The 10,523-nt window shown below is 34.5% G+C and overlaps 1 pseudogene; it reads right to left on the reverse strand.

Moving 5' to 3' along the window:
- Positions 1-3,685: 3,685 nt before the first annotated feature.
- Positions 3,686-9,877, reverse strand: LOC111388795 (annotated as a pseudogene).
- Between the last annotated feature and the right edge of the window lie 646 nt (positions 9,878-10,523).

The following is a 10,523-nucleotide window of genomic DNA, read 5'->3' on the forward strand; positions in this document are numbered from 1 at the left end:
ATTCACAAACTTGACAAAATTTGCAGACCCCACTGAATTTAAAAATGCCGTATGTGTAGTCCCCACTTCTACCACTTCTATTATCAGTGTAAGTAAAACTTTTTATATAGAAAAGTTTTGAGTTATAAAAAGTTCTGAGTAGATGTAACAAGCTCCTAATTTGAAATGCATTTTATCATACGAACATTCTTTTCTATACATCGAGTTTGACATTTGTTTTGATGGGCAGGAATTTTTCTTTTTCTTAATTGACAATTTTTGGTGTACACCAAACATCATTGATTATGTACTCATAATACTGAAAATTTGGCTGAGCTTAAAAATTTATTTATAGATCTAATTATATATTTCACTTATAAGGTAGAAACAAAAGTAAGTAATTGTTAAAATTAAATCTAACTTTGACTTTTTAAGAATTCAAAAGTCGAATATAATCCTATATCATTGGAGCACAACTCCATAGAATTATGTATAGAGAAGGCTCAAGCAGAAAGGATTCCTACACACTGTAATTTGCTATCTGCACAGGTAAAAATCTGAGGAATTACTGCAAATAAACATTCCCAAGAAGATCTATGTGCAATTTTATGATTCACAAAACACCTTAATCTGAATAAAAACCGGCTAAGAAAAAATATTTGAGCTAAAATTAAGGAACCCAAATATGGAAAAAAATAAAAATGAAAAGAAAAGAAAAGAAAAGAAAAGAAAGGCGTACGTAAGAGGCCGACGATGGAAGTATGAACCATAAATATTGAAAATTGTTGCTTTATAAAGAGAGACTAGCTCAGTTTAGGGTTTATAATAATTAAAATGACATTTGTACCCTTATACCTACTCCTTGAAAAGAGAAATCTCACTTGGGGTTCCAATCTTTTGTTAGTGTGACAAATATGTCCTCAATCTACCATTTGTTACAGTCATAATCTCAATCTTTTAAAACTATGACAGTCATTTTCTTTGTTAAGCTAATAGGATGGCTCTAAGATTGAACTAATTTTATTTTTTTATTTAAACTCAGCTAATATGTTTAAGAAAAAAACACATGAATTTTTTTAGCCCAAGTCAACCTCCCTAATTCGCCACTTCTACCTATGAGTAAAACTTTTATTTGAATGTTAAATGATCGTGAGACACTCACGTGATGTTGGGAACGAGTTGAAGCAAGGGACTAAGTTTCATCAATATTGAGAAATTATGGATGTGTTTGATTGTCAATATTTTTTATGAAAAATGTGTTTTTTCTTCCCAGATTCTTACTTTTGTACTATTTAATTGATTTTTTTTCCATGGACAATATTTCATACTTTTAGTCACATGATCATATTTTCTTCAAAATTAAATAAATATATTTTATTTAGGGAGCGTATGATTTTATTTTCCGTGGAATTCACTCTCTCTTTCTCTCTATCATCTAGGGGTGGACATGAATTGGATTGGGTTGATTTTTTCTCCAATTCAAATCCAACCCAACATGGTCGGTTTGATCGAAAATTGGTCGGTTTGGGCTTTAACCCACTTAAAGTTGGAACTGATTTATTTATTAAATTTGGATAATTTTTTTAGAGTTGAAAATTACTTCAAAACTTCCATTTTTTAAACACATATATAAGGAATTCTTTCTAAAAATATATATTCATCATCATATCTTTAATTTTTACTTTATTGTCAAATAGTATTGTATTTGTACAGTGTTCATTTGAATTGGTCTATGTGAAGAAAATAGACGTTCATAAATTATATGTTACTCTCTTATTTTTACTATTTTGTCTAGTTAAATTAATTTTCTATTTTAGATATTAATTTTTAATTCATCGGATTGGGTTGGGCGGGTTTTAATTGGGTTTTAATTCATAACCCGAGATTCAACCCAACCCAAATTCAATTTTCCAACCCAACCCAATTGGACTTAAAAAAATCGACCCAAACCAATCGATTTCGTTTTGGGTTGGTCGGGTTGGGCTATTCCCAACCCTACTCTTATTTATTTTCTCTTTTTCATCTATCTATCAATAAAAAAATGAATAAGTATAATATTTTTATGTTGAAAATTAAATCAATCAAACATATTTAATTGACAATTTTCATGCAAATAAGTTCTAGGCAATTAAATTGTGTAAAATTTATTTTCTTTCTATACAAATTTCATGCTTGCAATCAAACGCACCCTAATTTCAGATTTGGAAATAACGGTAGAAGTTACTGTTTGGTTTGTTTTATAAATAAATGAAATCATTTTGGATTTTCACTCTTTTTGTCCTAATATATATCAGATGAATTCTTTTTGGAATCTTTTTTTGATTTTCAATCCTTTTGTTTTATAGACATTTTTCAACATATGGATAACACATTTTAAAAAATTAGGATATGAGTGCAACAAATACTGATATTTGAATAAGCGCCTCTTAAGAAAGGTTGAGATCCCTATTGGAATTTTCCCACTAAAAAAATACTTCTAAAAATAGTGAAAAAGATATTGACATGTTCAGTTTAAATAAAAATCAAAGTTTGATAAAAGTTGACAGAATTTGTGATTGAAAAGTTGTGAGTCCTAAAAAAATATGTCGTTAAAATTAAATATTGTCTTTAACATAAATTTTAATTTAATTGTTAAGTTGAACCAAACAGAGAATTGCAATTTTGAAATATATTTAGAACAATTATTTTCAATGGTCAAACAATCCATTTGCCTATTACAAACTTTATGAGATAGATGTTAACATAGATTTGATGCGTGATATTAATTGTCATATAATTTCATGCTAAACTCATCCACCACATCGTAGGGTTTTATAATTTAGATTCAATCAATAATTCCAACGAGTTCACCTTCAACCATTGGAGGATCCAACACCATGCGAGCACCGATCACCGTGTGTGTTAGATCCACCGGAAATAATTTTTTTGTTTTTATTTTTAGTGACTATGGATAAATTGTTTAGATAATATATACTGATTATTTCTTTTATTTTCAAACAACTTTTGTGGTTTAGTTGGATAGAACTTCCATTTCTAAACCGAAAGTCTTGGGATCAAATCTCAATAAAAGAAATTTTTGTGCAATTACTTTAGTTCAACATTTTTTAACCAAAACCAATGCAATTGAGAGGATTCGAACCTATGTGCTCTCATTTTGATTATGGAAAGCTTGACCATAGCATTTGATGACCTTTAGCATTAAAAGTAATAGATTGGTGTATGTTCAGTTTTCGAAGTTATAATGCAATTAAAAAATATTCAACATGTGCTCCCCTTTTGAATTATGAAAAACTTGGCCACTATGATATTTGGTGAATGTTAACATTAAATATAACAGAATTATATATGTTCAAATTTAGCTAAGTAATAGATATATTTAGTTTTTATTACAGTCGGCGATCAACACGATCAATGATTAACGATCGCCCGTGCTCACTCAAGATTTTGGATCCATCATTGCCTCAAACTCGTTAAACGTCTCTTACAAGTGGAGAAGTGAAGTGATTGTGGCCAAAAATAAGTGAGAAAATTAGAACATTGAAATGCACAAAAAATGGAAAGGGCTTCAATCCTTTGTTTTTCGAATAAAATTCTCAAGTAAGTTGACACTTTAATCGTATCAATCTCTTTTCATTGATTTTTAACTTGCATTTTGGAGTGTAGAAGGCAGGTGATTTAACCACAGAAATATAAATGAGAATCTACATTCAAAGTAACGATATCTGGAACATATTTGCACCTAATGATGTTTACAAAATCGGTCGGGAAAAATAAAAGGTCTGCAAAATTTTACATAAATACATGGTATTATCAAGAAATGGTTGAGTTGATATGAAGAATGCAGCAGCTGAGGGGGACTTGCATTGCCAGGATCTGACGAGGTAAATCAAATGATGTTTGGTTATATAAAAGAATCCTTAATTCCACCCGAAAAACATTTTAAGCATTGATTGCTTTGGCGGCGAGTTTGGGCTAAAAGCAGGCGCAGCTGCATATGTACTCTGGGCGACTGAACTAGGCACCGCCCCATACGAGGCTGAGCCACCATCGGGAGAGGGTGCAGTAGCCTCAACAATTACCAAATCATATCCAGAATCAGAGTTGGAGTCCTCTGAAGATTTTTCTTCCTTTTTGTCTGAGTCTTTGTCCTCGTCATTCTTATTATCAGAATCTTTATCATCATCCCCGTGCTTCTTTTTGTCGTCATCTTTGTCTTCGTCTTTCTTTTTGTCTGAATCCTTGTCTTTGTCTTTCATGTCTGAAGGCATGTACGATTCTTTTTTGTCGGTTTTCCCCAAATCTTTGTTTTCTTCTGGTACAACGGGAGAGTATTTCACATTTGGATCTTCTTTTGGAACTGGGAATATGAAGCTTGAAGAATAAGGCACCCCTGTGGATGGTATCCATACATCACCACCAATGAACTCGGCTGCTGTAAAGCGTACAACGCGGTTGGATGGAAGTTCCTTAACCCCAGACCATTTAATCCTCTGTGCCTTAGGTGCGCCAGGTCCTCTGTTGTTGAATTCAGCATAAAATAGTGTTTCAAGAGCAAAAGTTTCATTCCATGGCAACCACCCTTGTGGTTGGATCAGATCATCAAGATACGACTCCATGATGATGGTTCGAGAGTATTCTTTCCAGGGTCGGCCAAGGTATGATTTGAGCGTGTTGCGGACTGGATGGTACGTGGGATCAGCAGTGAAGGTGCAGTTTTGGAGGACGAGTCCAGTTGGCTGGCGCATGTCCTTCCTGCCTTGTGCTGTCACAATGTTTTGCTGATTGTCCATAGGCTTTCGAACCACCAATGTGCAGCTCTGGAAAACAGCAGCGCTATCGCCAAAAATGAAATCAACGGTACCGGAGATCACACAATCCCTATAGAATTGGCGGTACGTGTGTGCATAAAGGGTGTCTTGGTAGCCATCCATCTGACAATTGTAGAAGATTGCCTTGTCTGCGCTGACACGCAATGCCACAGCCTGATGCTTTTCGGCACCAGCTGAGTTTTCAAATCCGATATCTTTGGCCATGAAATTGTCAGCTTGTACGGCTGCAGAAAATGTATTCATCGTTAGTATTGCAAATCCCACATGAACGCGTGCTGATAGAAGCAAGTTTTTGTTGTTAAAAACGTAATATCAAGTGAAAAAAGGATTCTGGACATGACAGGCATGTTGGGTACACAATACTATCTAGTCGAACATAACAAACATTCCAGTAGCGGAATAAATGACATACCGACTGTTGCTGTTTGGTAGGTGTTAGTTCCATCTATGAAGTTCAAATGTCCAGTTATCTTCGTCTTCGTCGGGCCATCGCCAATCAAGAGCAAATGAGTCATACTGCTGCTGGACTGAACCTTCTCTTCATAAACACCCTCTTTGACGTAGAGCACAAAAGTCTTGCTGCCATTTTTCGGGATGTCTTTCAAGGCTTCATTAATCGTCTGGTACTTCCCTGATCCATCCTTCGCTACAACAAGATCAGGCTTGATTTTCTTAGACTTGGAACTAAGAAGTTCACGCCTTTCAATGTCAATCCAGTCAGGAATTTCACCGCGATGTCCCATGATAGGAATGTCTTCGGAAAGGAGACGACGACTGTTAAATCCTTGACCACCTAAAGTCTCGAGCACGGACGAGATTTCAGTAACCATTGCCAAGCCATTGCTTGTTAATTCCATGGCTTTTTTCAAAGCCTCCCTCATTTTCTCCTCTGCATCTCCAGGGACATCTTCAAATCCATCAAGGCATGTTTCCTGATACGTGATGGCTCCACTAAGCCAAATCTTCAAATCAGACAGCATGCCATTAAAACTAGTTACATCAAATTCCTTAAACTTGCTATACGATCTCTGGAGATCATTAACTGCGCGATTTGCTAGCTCGCGGCAGCTATGAGAGCTGATTTTGCTCGGGGATTGCTTTGAAGCTTTTGCAAGACAGTCGAGTTCTTAGCAGCTTCTTCGATATACTTGACTGCCGCTTCAAAAGCAAGCTCGATGAGTTCTTTGGGGTCGTCAGTGTCCTTATCCGAAGATTTGAGGGTATCAACACAAGTTTCTTGATAGTCTGTCGATTGGCAAATAGTTTGGATGGCCTTTGAAGACGAAGACAAATCTTGCCGATCAGAACCGTCGGTTTTATCGTCTTCCCGGGTACCGATGGTAAGAGCAACCACCATGGCAACCAATAATATGGAAGATATACTTAGTGTGGCAATTTTTTTCTTATTTGCCATTTTATAATCACAAAACAAAGCTCTCCAATTCAATCACTTTCTGAAATGGAGAAGGGCCTATAGAGTTACTTGACCCCCTCCTTGCAAATTATGGAAAGCAAGAACATAAACTGTTGGCTTGGAGAATGTTAAAACGACAATAATTGAGGAATTAAAACATAGGATGAAATTTGTATAGGCTGTTATTTCTGTTAAGGAAATTAAGGTTTTGACGGAAGCAAGAAGAAAAAGACCAGACATTAGGCCAAAAAAATAGGAGAAATTAATGTTTCATCGACAATGCAATCCACACCTCTGCCGTCTGTAGATTATACTAATGGAGGAAATAAAATGGTTAATTATTTTATATCACAGTAAGACCGAATTTTATTGTTGTGGTGCTCCGGGGGAAAAAAAATTAATTTTCAAATAAGTGATAGTTGTATATAATATTAGAGTATAGTGATTAACAGCCAAATAATGCCTAATGGCATCCATATCTGATCATACCTAAAAATTTAGCAATTAATATTTACATAAACACAATAAACATAAATCCAGTGCAAAATCCAATTTTCGAGTATTATTCTATTGTTTTCAGATTTTAGCAGTGATTTTGGCAACTATATTGAAAGTAAATCTAGTATTTGTGAACTGTAAAAACACATCAAAATAATAACAGGCGTGATGTTTGAACTACTTCTAACAAGATCGTATACATACTCAAACAACCAATTTAAATCTGTTTAAAGCTCAAACAAACCGTATTTACTACGAAAACACAAACATGGCAATGTAACCGGTAAGGACTAAATAAAAAGTGAGAAAATACTTTCTAATGGCTTCAAGAATGGTGGGGTTTTGCCGCAGCCAATGGCAAGTTTTAAAATTCCAAGATTTCTTTTAGAGGCAGCCACAAGATCGATACTGAAGCCCACAGTTTCCTCATCTGATATCTCACAATGGCTCCTGATGGAAGAATTTCCATCAGAAATTGACATTTTTCTGAATGTACGTAGTTTTGTTTCATGGGTTTTGACATAGAGCTTACAGGCATCGATATAATAATAAACCTGGAAGAATTCTTGAACAAAATATTTACATGTATACATAACCTGAAAGCTATATTCGTTTGTTGGATATTGTTGAATATTTCTATTAAAAATTTGAATCATACACAAATTAGATTTAACATAAAGTGGAGCCTTTGAGCTAATACCAGTATCAATCAAATTCTTGAACTTTTGAGAATCTCTCTACATGGCCTATAACAGAGGAGGATTACTCTTGGATGAAAGGATTACATCATACATACATGTGTAAAGTTCTCGGCTTGTATAAGTCCCTCGACAGGCAACTATGGAGGAATAAACATGTTAAAAGGACAAATGAGGAGAAAAATTACCAAACGAACTAGAGCCCAAAAACTTGGAGAAATCTGATATTCTCACCGTACCATATTCAGCCCAGACTTCAGTGTTTGATAAAGATTAAAATTGAATTTTTAATAGATTGTAATAAAAATTTTTGAAATATAGGATTGGAAATTTGTGCGACTCCTAAAAAATGTGATTAATATTGATTGTTTGATTTTGACTTAAATTAAAATCAAATTTTAATCTGTACCAAATGAACTTAATTTGTCATAAGTTCTTGTGTCAAGGATGAGTAACAACTCGTACATTTACAAGAGGTATGAAAGAAGCATGATCGTCACGTTCCAACTGTCACAGATTCTGAAAAACTTGATATTTGACTCCAGGAAGCTAAAACAGCTCGAGATGACTTTGCAGCAAAAGATTGTCTCGTGCACCACTCCTAATGGATTTGATTACATGATAGCTGAAATGACGGATAAAATAACAATGCAGAAAATTCGGTAACAGATTACACAAGTTGCAAGAGAGTGTTTGATTTAATTCTCCCTCAAGGGGCTATTTATCCAATTAGTGCATTTTTCTATGAACTAAGATGAGAGGAAATGACGAACTTATAGTTATCAGATAGTAATGCAAATTATAGTTCAGTGACGAATGAAACAATTAACCCCAAATCATCCCCATCACATATTCGTTCTTAGGGTTCAGCATAGTCATTTTCAGACGAGCAAGCGAGAAAGATATATTCCTTGAAAATAACAATTGAGGCAACAGATATGAACATAATGCAGGAAAATATCACACCTTTTCTAGTTACGTCGTCATACAAGAATCCTTTCCAAAAAACAAAAATGTCATGCAAGAAATACGTGGTCATACAAGAAATCCTTCTAGTCTTGCAGTCCCCCAACAGATTCCGCTTGCATTTCAAGTCCAGACTTACGAGACCATCCAATCCCAACACCACATTGGTTGGATGGGATTGTCTCATATGCTAGAGTTGGAAGGCAAGCGGAAAACAATTGAATCACGGAAAGGCAATATATGCACCTGAAAACCAACGACTGCACTTAAGGGAAACAATTTGAAGGTCGATGCAGGTAAAAATCCATCCCAGTCTTACAGGCTCTCTATGGATTTCCACTTGCATTCCAAGGTTTGGACCTACGAGACTATCCCATCCCAACATGCACATTTGGTTGGATGGGATTGTCTTATACTCCAAAGTTGGAAGGCAAGCGCCAAGCAGAAAATCACAGTGCCTTTAAGACTGGGAAGATTCCAGAAACCAACCACCTTCCTTCCCCACGAAACAGCTTGTAGCCACTGTCAAGTGAACAAATAAACTCCCTGGCCCGGCCAAGCTCCCCCAACCTCCACCGCAGCATTTCACCACTGCCCACTGCTTTCCCTGCCAAGGCCCCTTGTTCAGCTACCCAACTTCCCCAGCCTCCACATCTCGATCATCAAAAGGTGAACAGATAATCATAGTAAGTGAAGGAATTGGATTCTGACAAGATAGTTAAGAGATATTCATATTAGGCTAAAGTCATACAACTTTAACAATTCTGTTAAAATATATCCTTTTCAGTACAAAATCAAAACAATACCAATTATTGCTCTTCATGAAAAAGAAAAAAAAAATTTCTTTTCACAGTGTTAATTAAGAGCACGCTTACCATCAGGGAAAAAAAGTAAAAAAGGTAATATATTTTTTAAAATATATATTATTTATCGTAGAATAAGTAGCTTATCAATAAAAGCGTAGCTAAACATGCTCTAATTGATAAAAAACATACAAGATTTGTACTTTAATAATAATGAAACAGTAATCTCAAAACAAAGGTTTAAAAACAAGATAAAAAGAGAGATTAACTCAAGTTACCAAAAAAGCATAAAAATGTAAAAATTAATAATGTTCCCTCAGAAATTTCTAAATTTCTGATTTCAATCATAAAATAATCAGAATTAGCATGGTCAGTGTAAAAACATCACAGGGAACAGCATAAACAGAGAAATTTGAAAATCAAATGTAAAAATCATCTATGGCTTCTAATAAATGGAAAATTTCAAATTCAATGGTTTAAAATGAATTGGGAAAAACAGCGAGTAAAGGTGTGAAGCTCAGAAAGACGTGAGATGGAGTATTTTCCCAGACCTTACACAAAGAAGGTCTCATAATGAGCTGGGATTAAAGCTTATCATCACAGCTAACACCTTGTATAATCTCGTTTGTATGTCGATAAAATTTAGTAAAATAAATTATTAAATCAAATCATGGAAACGCATCACATATAGGACTCACATTGAATGAGAGATCACATTCTGTAGAAATCGGAACGACCAGCTAGATCCAACCACCGGGGTGAGAAGGGAAGGCGAGGCGGTGAGTATTGAGGTGGCCAGGGTGTTCAGGGGCGTGAGGTTTAAATAATGGATTGGAATTGAAATTAGGGTTTCTGTGCCCTAATAATATTAGCGACTAGTTTAACGGGCCATATATGGGTCAGACCCAAAAAAAGTGGCCCGATCCAGCAGAAAAAATTCAAGCCGTTAAACTTTTTCAAATCTATATCTTGCAAGAGTATTTTAATCATAGTAGAGTATATTTTTTGGATTATGCTATTTGTATATAAAAATGGTATATAAGATATTACATAAAATAATATCGAGGGAAACATTCAATAAAAAAATTGACTGTATTTTAAACCGACAAATAATGTAATGACATGTGACATTATGCAACTAATTACGTAAAGTTTGATGTACATGTAGTAATGTCCATATTTTTTAAATTCAAAGGGTATTACACTTCAATAAACTTTTTATTTTATGTTTCTCAACATTTATTTATTTTTTCTTTATTTTTAATTAATATATATTTTTAGATAACAATATATAATATATTCAATATAATATGAATAATTTAAATGGTTGAACATT

The sequence above is a fragment of the Olea europaea genome, unplaced genomic scaffold, assembly GCF_002742605.1.
Source record: "Olea europaea var. sylvestris unplaced genomic scaffold, O_europaea_v1 scaffold529, whole genome shotgun sequence".
NCBI classification, from domain to species: Eukaryota; Viridiplantae; Streptophyta; class Magnoliopsida; order Lamiales; family Oleaceae; genus Olea; species Olea europaea.